The sequence below is a fragment of the Periplaneta americana genome, chromosome 15 (assembly GCF_040183065.1).
Source record: "Periplaneta americana isolate PAMFEO1 chromosome 15, P.americana_PAMFEO1_priV1, whole genome shotgun sequence".
NCBI lineage: Eukaryota > Metazoa > Arthropoda > Insecta > Blattodea > Blattidae > Periplaneta > Periplaneta americana.
The window spans coordinates 182,953,400-182,966,694 of NC_091131.1; positions in this window are offsets into that span (position 1 = coordinate 182,953,400).

Genomic DNA, 13,295 nt, shown 5'->3' on the forward strand with positions numbered 1-13,295 from the left:
GTGGACTGAGAGGAGATAGAGTGGACAGAGAGTTCATGGAGTGGACTGAGAGAATAGAGACTGGACTGGGAGGACATAGAGTGGACAGAGAGTTCAAAAAGCGGACTGAGAGGACACAGAGTGGACTGAGAGGAGATAGAGTGGACTGAGAGGAGAGAAAGTGGACTGAGAGGACATAGAGTGGACTGAGAGAATGCAAAGTGGACAGAGAGGACATACAGTGGACTGTGAGGACAAAAAGTGGTCTGAGAGTACATAGAGTGTACTGAGAGGACATAGAGTGGAGTGAGAGGACAGAGAGTGGACTGAGAAAAGAACTTAGAGTGGACCGAGAGAACATTGAGAGGTCTGGGAGGAAATAGAGTGGACTGAGAAGATATAGAGTGGACTGACAAGGCATAGAGTGGATTGAGAGAACATAGAATGGACTGACAGGATGTAGTGTTGACTGAGAGTACAGAAGGTGGAGTGAGAGTATGCAGAGTGTACTGAGAGGACATTGAGTGGACTGAGAGGAGATAGAGTGGACGGAGAGGATAGAAAGTGGCCTGGGAGGACACAGAGTGTACTGAGACGACATAGAATGGACTGAGAGGAGATAGAGTGGACTGAGAGGACACAGATTGTACTGAGAGGACATAGAGTGGACTGAGAGGACAGAAAGTGGACAGTGAGGACACAGAGAGCACTGGGAGGACATAGAGTGGACTGAGAGTACAGAAAGTGGACAGAGAGTACTCAGAGTGTACTGAGAGAAGATAGAGTGGCATGAGAGGACAGAAAGTGGACTGAGAGTACACAAAGTGTACTGAGGGGACAAAGAGTGGACTGAGAGAATAGAAAGTGGACTGTGAGGACATAAAATGGACTGAGATGTCACAGATTGTACAGAGAGGAGATAGTGTGTACTGAGAGGAGATAGTGTGTACTGAGAGGACAGAACGTGGACTGACAGATCACAGAGTGTACTGAGAGGACATAGAGTGGACAGAGAGGACATAGAGTGGATTGATAGATTGGAAACTGGACTGAGAGGACACACAGTGGACTGAGAGGACAAAAAGTGGACTGAGAGGACTCAGAGTGTACTGAGAGTATATAGAGTGTACTGATAACATATAGAGTGTACTGGGAGGACATAAAGTGGACAGAGAATAAATAGAGTGGACTGAGAGTGCATAGATTGGACTGAGAGTAAGTAGAGTGGACTGAGAGAACATAGAGTGGACCGAGAGGACAGAAGCTGGAGTGAGAGGATACAGAGTGTACTGAGAGGTCATTGAGAGGGCTGAGAGGAGATAGAGTGGACTGAGAGGACAGAAAGTGGACAGAGAGAACTCAGAGTGTACTGAGAGGACATAGAGTGGACTGAGAAGGTATAGAGTGGACAGAGAGGACATAAAGTGGACTGAGAAGATATATGGTGGACTGAGAGAACATAGAGTTAACTGAGAAAATGTAGATTGGACTGAGGAAGACATAGAGTGGACTGAGAGAACATAGAGAGGAATGAGATGATATAATGGACTGAGAGGACATATAGTGGACCGAGATGACAAAGAGTGGACTGAGACGACATAGAGAAGACTGAGATGACATATAGTGTACTGAGAATGCAGGGAATAGACTAAGAAGTCATTGAGTGTACTGAGAAGTCATAGAGTGGACTGAGAAGACATAGAGTAGACTGAGAAGACATAGAGTGGACTGAGGTGACATGTAGTGGACTGAGAAGACAGGGATTGGACTGAGAGGACATGTATTGGACTGAGAAGACACGGATTGGACTGAGGAGACATAGATTGGACTGAGATAACACATAGTGGACTGAGAAGACATAGAGTGGACTGAGATGACATGTATTGGACTGAGAAGACAGGGAGTGGACTGAGAGGACATATAGTGGACTGAGGAGACATAGAGTGGACTGAGAGAACATAGAGTGAACTGAGAGGTCATAGAGTGGACTGAGAGGACATAGAGTGGACTAAGATGACATAGAGTGGACGGAGATGATATAGAGTGGACCGATATGACATAGAGCGGACTGAGAAAACATACATTGGACTGAGATGACATAGAGTGGACTGAGAAGACAGGGAGTGGACTGATAGGACATAGAGTGGATTGAGAGGACTTAGATTGGACTGAGAACATAGAGTGCACTGAGTAGAGAGGGAGTGGACTGAAATGACATAGAGTGGACTGAGTAGACAGGGAGTGGACTGAGAAAACAGAGTGGACTGAGAGGGCATAGATTGGACTGAGAACATATAGAGTGCACTGAGTAGAGAGGGAGTGGACTTAGAAAACATAGGGTACTTTGGGACAAAAAGAGAATTGTAAGGGCAGAAATTGAACTGAGAGGACACAGAAGAATATGACAGGGTAGACAGAGAGAATAGAAATATAGGTTGAGACTTGTAATCTTTCATGTGATTAATACGGGAAGTAATAAATTGCTACAAAAAATCAAAAGCAGAAAATCTAGACATACGGTAAGTTTCTTGCTGTGAAACTTACGGGCCACTGTTTGAACTCAGTGAAGGCATTCTGTCTTGAGTTCGATCCTAGTAAACTTATAACATATCGTAATGGATATGAAGGAACTGTAAAAAATGGTAGTCCTGTAAACATAATGTCCCATGTGAACGTATTAGCAGGCCATAGTCAGAATCCTGTCAGGACATTATTTCGCGAGTTCGATTCTTGTAAACCTATGAATGACAGGTAGAGGTGTTAAATGCTAAAAAAGAATTGCAGAATTAGTAAATATAAACGCCCTTACTGGAATAGTAGCAGGTTGTACTCTGAAGTAAGTCAGAGAATTATTATCTTAATTCGAGCCTAGTGTAAACATGTGATATTAGTATGGGTATGAAGGCGTTGGTACTCTAAAGAATGCAGAATTTGTAAAGTCCCTGTCCTAAATAATAATCGACAATTGATTTAAGGCTGAAGGGCTTTAACTCCTAAGTTCGAGCATTGTGAACTTATGGGTTATAAGTGTGTGTATGAAGGGAAAGGCAAAAAATTGGAAGATTATTATACTTCACGACATCTTACTGAAATGTCCTTAGTATCACACCTGGAAGGGCATTATTTTCTAGAGTGGAATAATGTAATTCAATAAGAACAGTTGACACAGATGGTAAGGATAGGCCTAGTATGAGGGAAAGTGATCCGCAGGGAAAGTGAGACATTAATCATGAAACAAGTAAATAAATCATACCAATATTGTTGTACACATAGAATGTAATACATATTGAACAATCCTAACACATTCTGGTATAAACAATAATAAACTACAGATGTTAGTAAACAGTATATGAAGAAACTAATAAATAATGTTAAACCAGTACTGGTACCTAACTGCATGACAATGTTTAAGTAATGATGAATGCAATGACGGTAAAACATAAAAAACGCGTGCAAATGCAATTATTGTACAACACCAATACAAACATTAAAAATAAGGAAATAGCATAAACTGTAAAGGAGGGTATTTCCATATAATTGCCTAACGTAGGAACAAACCTATCTTTTTCTTTCGGTTTTCTTACAGTTTATATTTGGCGTGACATGGGCTTCGATGTCTAAATCAATGATTTCTTATAATACCCTTGCCTATACGATAAATGAAACCCTCGTGCATCAGTACTGTACCTATGTTAAACATAGTATAACACCTGCACGTGGGCAATGAAGGTGCTTCCCCATCTCCACTGCGTCTGTTATATGAGGAGGCTGCAGTAAGTCAACATATTGCATACTGTTGAGCCTGACGTAATTGAAAGTTCTGCGTGGCTGTGCAGTGTCGTGCCTCAACAAGGTCGAAGTTATGTTTGAGTGATTAGTCAATGATCACTACATTCATACTTTACAGTCTACGTACCACGTTCATCATTTAATGTTACACGAACTCAACATGCCGTATTATATTTATAGAACATTATAATGATTTTTTTAAATATTGAGTTTCAAATATGAGCAGTCCCTAGTTTTTACGGCACACTGCTTTCAAAATATATCACTTATCAGTCAGATATTTCTGTATGTAGCTCAGTTGGTAGAGCAGCTGACTACGGACTGCAAAGTCCGGGATTCGATCCCAGGTGGTGACAAAATTTTTTCTCGCTGCCAAACTTTCAGAACGGCCCCTGTCTTCTCAGTCCACCATATGTTATCTCAGTACACTCTGCGTTCTCTCAGTCCACTCTCTGTCTTCTCAGTCCACTCTATGTCGTCTCAGTCCACTCCCAGTTTTCTCATTGCACACCGTGTTTTCTCAGTCCACTGTAAGTCATCTCAGTCCACTCCCTGTCGTCTCATTCCACTCCCTCTCTTCTCAGTGCACTCTATGTCATCTCAGTAGTCTCTGTGTTAGCTCAGTGCACTCTGTGTTCTCTCAGTCGATTCCCTGTCTTCTCAGTCCACTCTTTGTCATCTCAGTAGTCTCTGTGTTAGCTCAGTATCCTCTGTGTTCTCTCAGTCCACTCCCCGTCTTCTCAGTCCACTCTATGTCATCTCAGTACACTGTTTTTTCACAGTCCACTACCTCTCTTGTCAGTCCACTCAGTGTCCTCTTAGTCCACTCCCTGTATTCTCATTCTACTCTATGTCCTCTTAGTCCACTCCCTGTCTTCTCAGTATACTCTATGTCCACCCTCTCTTCTCTTAGTACACGCAGTGTCCTCTCTGTCCACTGTATGTATTCTCAGGCCTCTATATGTCATCTCAGTCCACTCCCTGTTTTCACAGTCCACTCTGTATATTCTCAGCCATCCTATGTGCTCTTAGTCCACTCCCTGTCTTCTCAGTCCACTCTATGTTTTATCAGTCCACTCTTTGTCATCTCTGTCCACTCTCTCTTCTCTCAGTACACTTTGTGTCTTCTCAGTTATCTCCCTGCCTTACCAGTCTACTCTGTCTTGTGAGTCCACTCTATGTCCTCTCATTCCACTCTTTCTCCTCTCAGTCCACTCTATGTCCTCTCAGTCCACTCTATCTCCTCAGTCCACTCTATGTTCTCACAGTCCACTCTATCTCCTCTGAGTCCACTCTATCTCCTGTCAGACCACTCTATGTACTCTGAGTCCACTCTATGTACTCTCAGTCCACTCTATCTCCTCTCAGTCCACTATTTCTCCTTTCAGTCCACTCTTTCTCCTTTCAGTCCACTCTATCTCCTCTTATTCCACTCTATGTTCTGTCAGTCGACTCTATCTCCTCTCAGTCCACTCCATGTTCTCTCAGTCCACTCTATCTCCTCACCGTCCAATCTATCTACACTCCGTCCACTCTATCTCCTCTCAGTCCACTCTATGTCCTCTCATTCCTCTCCATGTCCTCTCAGTCCACTCTATGTTCTCTCAGTCCGCTCTATCTCCTCTCACTTCACACTATCCCCTCTAAGCCCACTCCATGTTCCCTCAGTCCACTCTATGTCCTCTCAGTCCAATCTATGTCCTCTCATTCCACTCTATGTAATCTCAGTCTACTCTATCTACTCTCAGTCCTGTCTATCTCTTCTCACACCATTCTATCTCCTCTCGGTCCACTCTATGTCCTCTCAGTCCACTCTATGTCCTCCTAGTCAAGTCTATCTCCCCTCATTCCACAGTATGTCCTTTCCGTCCACTCTATCTCCTCTCATCCCAATCTACATCCTTTCAGTCCACTCTATCTCCCCTCAGTGCACTCTATGCCATCTCAGTTCACTCCATATCCTCTCAGTCCACTCTATATCCCCTCGGTCCACTCTATATCATGCCAGTCCAGTCTATCTCCTCTGAGTCCAATCTATATCCCCTCTCAGTCCTCTCAGTCCACTCTATCTCCTCTAAGTCCACTCCATCTAGTCTCAGTCCACTCTGTGTCATCTCAGTCCACCCTATGTCCTCTCAGTCCACTGTATATCCTCTCAGTCCACTCTATCTCCTCTCAGTCCTCTCTATCTCCTCTCATTCCTCTCTATGTCCTCTTAGTCCACTCTCTCCTCTCAGTTCACTCTGTCACCTCTCAGTCCACTCTATGATCTCTCAGTCCATTCTATCCCCTCTCAGTCCACTCTATGTTTTCTCAGTCCAATCTATGTCCTCTCAGTCCACTCTATCTCCTCTCAGTTCACTCTATCTCCTTCCAGTCCACTCTATTTCCTCTCAGTCCACTCTATGTCCTCTCAGTCCACTCTATCTCCTCTGCAGTCCACTCTATGCTCCCTCAGTCCACTCTATGTACTCTCATTCCACTCTATGCCCTCTCAGTCCACTCCTTGTCCTCTCAGTCCACTCTATGTCCTCTCGGTCCACTCTAAGTCCTCTCAGAACACTCTATCTCCTCTCAGTGCACTCTATGTCCTCTCAGTCCACACTATGTCCTCTCACACCACTCTATGTCCTCTAAGTCCACTCTATGTCGTCTCAGACCACTCTATGTCCTGTCAGTCCACTCCATGTCCTCAAGGTCCAATCTAAATCCTATCAGTCCTGTCTATGTCCTCTCAGTTCTCTCTATGTCCTCTCAGTTCCCTCTATGTCCTCTCAGTGCACTCTATGTCATCTCAGTAGTCTCTGTGTTAGCTCAGTGCAATCTGTGTTCTCTCAGTCGATTCCCTGTCTTCTCAGTCCACTCTTTGTCATCTCAGTAGTCTCTGTGTTAGCTCAGTACTCTCTGTGTTCTCTCAGTCCACTCCCCGTCTCCTCAGTCCACTCTATGTCATCTCAGTACACTCTGATTTTTCACAGTCCACTACCTGTCTTGTCAGTCCACTCTGTGTCCTCTTAGTCCACTCCCTGTATTCTCATTCTACTCTATGCCCTCTTAGTACACTCCCTGTCTTCTCAGTATACTCTATGTCCACCCTCTCTTCTCTTAGTACACGCAGTGTCCTCTCAGTCCACTCCCCGTCTTCTCAGTCCACTATATGTCATCTCAGTCCATTCCTTGTCTTCTCAGTCTACTGTCTTCTCTGTATACTATATGTCCTCTTAGTACACACCATGTCTTCTGAGTCCACTATGTGTCCTCTCAGTCCACCCTATCTCCTCTCAGTCCATCCTCTGATCTCTCAGTACACTCTTTGTCCTCTCAGTCCACTCCCTGTCTTCTCAGTCCACTCTGTGTCATGTCAGTCCACTCCCAGTTTTCACAGTCCACTCTGTATTTTCTCAGCCATTCTATGTGCTCTTAGTCCACTCCCTGTCTTCTCAGTCCACTCTATGTTTTATCAGTCCACTCTTTGTCATCTCTGTCCACTCTCTCTTCTCTCAGTACACTTTGTGTCTTCTCAGTTATTTCCCTGTCTTTTCAGTCTACTCTGTCTTGTGAGTCCACTCTAAGTCCTCTCAGTCCACTCTTTCTCCTCTCAGTCCACTCTTTATCCTCCCAGTCCAGTTTACCTCCTCTCAGTCCAATATATATTCCCTCTCATTCCCCTCTGTTCTCTCAGTCCACTCTATGTCTTCCCAGTCCTCTCCATCTACTCTCAGTCCACTCTATATCATCTCAGTCCACCCTATGTCCTCTCAGTCCAATGTATGTCCTCCCACTCCACTCTATCTCCTCTCGGTCGAATCTATGTCATCTCAGTCCGGTCTATCTAATATGCTTCCACTCTATGTGCGTTCAGTCCACTCTACCTCCTGTCAGTCCAGTCTATGTCCACGCAATGTACTCTCTATGTACTCTCAGTCCACTCAATGTTCTTTCAGTCCACTCTATCTCCCCTCAGACCCCTCTATACTGTCTCAGTCCACTATATGTACTCTCAGTCCACTATATCTCCTCTCGGTCCACTTCATCTCCTCGCGTTCCACTCCTTGTCCTTTCAGTCCACTCCATCTCCCCTCAGTCCACTCTATGTACTCTCAGTCCACTCTATGTCCTCTCTGACCAATCTATGTCCTCTCAGTACACTCTACCCTCTCTCAGTCCACTCTATCTCCTCTCAGTCCACTCCTTGTACTCTCAGTCCACGCTATGTCCTCTCAGTACACTCTATGTCCTCTCAGTCCACTCTATCTCCCCTCAGTCCAGTCTAACTCCTCTAAGTCCATTCTGTCTCCACTCAGTACACTCTATGTCCTCTCAGTCCACTCTATCTCCTCAGTCCACTCTATGTTCTCTCAGTCCACTCTATCTCCTCTGAGTACACTCTATCTCCTGTCAGATCACTCTATGTACTCTGAGTCCACTCTATGTACTCTCAGTCCACTCTATCTCCTCTCAGTCCACTCTTTCTCCTCTCAGTCCACTCTATCTCTTCTTATTCCACTCTATGTACTGTCAGTCCAGTCTATCTCCTCTCAGTCCACTCCATGTTCTCAAAGTCCACTCTATCTCCTCACCGTCCAATCTATCTACACTCCGTCCACTCTATCTCCACTCAGTCCAGTCTATCTCCTCTCAGTCCTCTCTAAGTCCTCTCATTCATGTCCATGTCCTATCAGTCCACTCTATGTTTTCTCAGTCCGCTCTATCTCCTCTCACTTCACACTATCCCCTCTAAGTCCACTCCATGTTCCCTCAGTCCACTCTATGTCCTCTCAGTCCAATCTATGTCCTCTCATTCCACCCTATGTCCTCTCAGTCTACTCTATGTCCTCTCATTCCACTCTATGTCCTCTCAGTCTGCTCTATCTACTCTCAGTCCTGTCTATCTCTTCTCACTCCTTTCTATCTCCTCTCGGTCCACTCTATGTCCTCTCAGTCCACTCTATGTCCTCCTAGTCAAGTCTATCTCAACTCATTCCACTGCATGTCCTTTCCGTCCTCTCTATCTCCTCTCGTCCCAATCTAGCTCCTTTCAGTCCACTCTCTCTCCTGTCAGTCCACTCTATGCCCTCTCAGTCCACTCCATATCCTCTCGGTCTACTCTATATCCCTCAGTCCACTCTATATCTTGCCAGTCCAGTCTATTTCATCTGAGTCCAAACTATATCCCCTCTCAGTCCTCTCTGCCCTCTCAGTCCACTCTATCTCCTCTAAATCCACTCCATCTAGTCTCAGTCCACTCTGTGTCATCTCAGTCAACCCTATGTCCTCTAGGTCCACTGTATATCCTCTCAGTCCACTCTAGCTCCTCTCAGTCCTCTCTATCTCATCTCATTCCACTCTATGTCCTCTTAGTCCACTCCATCTCCTCTCAGTTCACTCTGTCAACTCTCAGTCCACTCTATGATCTCTCAGTCCATTCTATCCCCTCTCAGTCCACTCTATGTTTTCTCAGTCCAATCTATGTCCTCTCAGTCCACTCTATCTCCTCTCAGTTAACTCTATCTCCTTTCAGTCCACTATATTTCCTCTCAGTCCACTCTATGTTCTCTCAGTCCACTATATCTCCTCTGCAGTCCACTCTATGCTCCCTCAGTCCACTCTATGTACTCTCAGTCCACTCTATGCCCTCTCGGTCCACTCCTTGTCCTCTCGGTCCACTCCTTGTCCTCTCAGTCCACTCTATGTCCTCTCGGTCCACTCTCTGTCCACTCTATCACCTCTCAGTCCACTCTATTCCCTCTCAGTCCACACTATCTCCTCTCACACCACTATTTCCTCTCAGACCACTCTATGTCGTCTCAGACCACTCTATTTCCTCTCAGTCCACTCCATGTCCTCAAGGTACAAACTATCTCCTCTCAGTCCTGTCCATGTCCTCACAGTTCTCTCTATGTCCTCTCAGTCCACTCTATGTCCTCACAGTCCACTCTATCTCCTCTCAGTCCACTCTATCTACTTTCAGTCCACTCTATCTCCTATCAGTCCACTCCATATTCTCTCTGTTCACTCTATGTCCCCTCAGTCCAATCTGTGTCCTCTCATTCCACTCTATATCCTCTGATTCCATTCATCTCCTCTCAGTCCACTCTATCTCTTCTCAGTCCACGCCATGTCCTCTCAATCCACTGCATGTCCTCTCAGTCCACTCTGTGTCCTCTCAGTCCACTCTATTTCCTCTCACTCCACTCTATCTTCTCAGTCCACTCTATGTACTCTCAGTCGAATCTATGATTTCTCAGTCCAATCTATCTCCTCTCAGACCAGTCTATCTCCTCTGCGTCCACTCTATGTCCTCTCAGTCCATTCTATGTCCTCTCGGACCACTCTATATCCTCTTAGTCAACCCTATGTTTTTTCAGTCCAGTCTATCTCGTCTCAGTCCACCCTTTGTCCTCTCAGTCCATTCTACGTCCTTTCAGTCCACTCTAAGTTCTGTCAGTCGAAAATATGTCCTCTCAGTCCAGTCTATCTCCTCTCTGTCCAATGTATCTCTTCTGCGTCCACTGTATGTCCTCCTGTCTACTTACGTGCTCTCAGTCCGCCCTATCTCCTCTCTGTCTAGTCTATCTCCTATCAGTCCACTATATACTCTCAGTCCATTGTATCTCCTCTCTGTAAACTCTATGTCCTCTCAGACCACTCTATGTCCTCTCAGTTCACTCTATCTCCACTCAGTTAAGTGTATCTCCTCTCAGTCCACTCTATCTCCTCTCAGTCTACTCTATCTCCTCTCTGTCCACCCTATGTCCTCTCAGTCCACTCTATGTCCTCACAGTCCACTCCATATCCTCTCAGACCACTCTATGTCCTCTCAGTCCATTCTACGTCCTTTCAGTCCACTCTATGTTCTCTCAGTCGAAACTATGTCCTCTCAGTCCAGTCTACCTCCTCTTAGTCCAGTCTATCTCTTCTGCGTACAATCTATGTTCTCTTAGTCTTCTCTACGTGCTCTCAGTCCACCCTATCTCCTCTCTGTCCACTCTATCTCCTATCAGTCCACTCTATATCGTCTCAATCCATTCTATATCCTCTCAGTCCACTCTATGTCCTCTGAGACCACTCTATGTACACTCAGTCCACTCTATCTCCTCTCAGTTCAGTCTGTCTTCTCTCAGTCCACTCTATCTAATGTCAGTCTACTCTATCTCCTCTCTGTCCACCCTATGTTCACTCAGTCCTCTCTAGGTCCTCTCAGTCCACTCCATATCCTCTCAGTACACTCTGTGTCATCTCAGTCCACCCTACGTCCTCTCAGTCCAGTCTATGTTCTCTAAGTCGAGTCTATATCCTCTCAGTCCACTCTATGTCCTTTCAGTCTTCTCTTTGTCCTCTCAGTCCACTCTATGCCTTCTAAGTCCACACTATCTCCTCTCAGTCCCCTCTATCTCTTCTCAGTCTAATCCATGATCTCTCAGTCCACTCCATGTCCTCTCATTCCTCTCTATGTCCACTCATTACATTCATCTCCTCTCAGTCCCCTCTATATCCTCTCAGTCCATACCATGTCCTCTCAGTCAACTCTATGTCCTCTCAGTCCACTCTATGTCCTTTCAGTCCACTCTATATGTTCTCAGTCCATTCTATTTCCTCTCAATCCACTCTATCTCGTCTCAGTCCATTCTATGTTCTCTCAGTCACCTCTAGGTCCTCTCAGACCAATCTGTGTCCTCTCAATCCACTCTATGACCTCTCACTCCATTCTATCTCCTCTCAGTCCACTCTATCTCCAATCAGTCCACTCCATGTCCTCTCAGTCTTCTATATGTCCTCTGAGTCCATTCTACGTCTTTTCAGACCACACTATGTACACTCCTTCGATTCTATGTTCTCCCAGTAAGGTCTATCTTCTCTCAGTGCAGTCTATCTCCTCTGTGTCCACTCTATGTTCTCTCAGTCTACTCTACGCCCTCTCAGTACACTCTATGTCCTCTCAGTCCAATCTATGACATCTCAGTCCACTCTGTCACCTCTCAGTCCACTTTATGCACTCTCAGTAAACTCTATGTCCACTCAGTCTACTCTATCTCCTCTCAGTCCAGTCTATATGCTCTCAGTCCACTCTATGTCCTCTCAGTCCACTCTATGTCCTCTGATTCCAGTCTATCTCCTCTCAGTCCACTCTATGTCCTTTCAGTCCACTCTATCTCCTCTCATTCCTACCTAGCCCCTTTCAGTCCACCCTATCTCCTCTCGGTCCACTCTATCTCTTATCAGTCCACTCAATATCGTCTCAGTCCATTCTATCTTCTCTCAGTCCACACTATATTCTGCTAGTCCAGTCTATCTCCTCTCAGTCCAATATATATCCCCTCTCAGTCAGTCCTCTATGTCTTCTCAGTCCACTCTAACCCCTCTCAGTCCACTCCATCTAATCTCAGTCCACTCCATCTATTCTCAGTCCACTCTGTGTCATCTCAATCCACCCTATGTCCTCTCAGTCCACTGTATGTCCTCTCAGTCCACTCAATCTCCTCTCAGTCCTCTCTATCTCCTCTCATTCCACTCTATGTCCTCTTAGTCCACTCTATCTCCTCTCAGTCCACTCTGTCACCGCTCAGTCCACTCTATGTTCTCTCAGTCCACTCTATCCCCTCTCAGTCAACTCTATGTTTTCTCAGTCCACTCTATGCCCTCTCAGTCCACTCTATCTCCTCTCAGTCCACTCCATTTCCTCTCAGTCCAATCTATGGCCTCTCAGTTCACTCTATCTTCTCTGCAGTCCACTCTATGCTCCCAAAGTACACTCTATGAACTCTCAGTCCAGTCTATGCACTCTCAGTCCACTCTATCTCCTCTCAGTCCACACTATGTCCTCTCAGACCACTCTATGTACTCTCAGACCACTCTATGTCCTCTCATTCCATTCATCTCCTCTCAGTCCCCTCTATATCCTCTCAGTCCATAACATGTCCTCTCAGTCAACTCTATGTCCTCTCAGTCCACTCTATGTCCTTTCAGTCCAGTGTATCTCGTCTCATTCCACTCAAAGGCCTCTCAGTCCATTCTACGTCTTTCAGTCTACTCTATGTCCTCTCAGTCCACTCTATGTCCTCTCAGTCCACTCTAACTCCAATCAGTCCACTCTATGTCCGATCAGTCGAATGTATGTCCTCTGAGTCCGGTCTAATCTCAGCCCAGTCTATCTCCTCTGACTCCACTCTATGTCCTCTCAGTCCACTCCATGTCTTCTCAGTCCATTCTATCTCCTCTCAATCCTCTCTATGTCTTCTCAGTCCAGTCTATCTCCTCTCAGTCCACTCTTTGTCCTCTCAGTCCTCTCTATGACTTCTCAGTCCACTCTATATGTTATCAGTCCATTCTATCTCCTCTCAATCCACTCTATCTCCTCTCAGTCCACTCTATGTTCTCTCAGTCCCCTCTATGTCCTCTCAGTCCAATCTGAGTCCTCTCAATCCACTCTATGTCCTTTGAGACCAATCTATCTCCTCTCAGTCCACACTGTCTCCAATCAGTCCACTCCATGTCCTCTCTGTCCTCTCTATGTCCTCTCAGTCCAT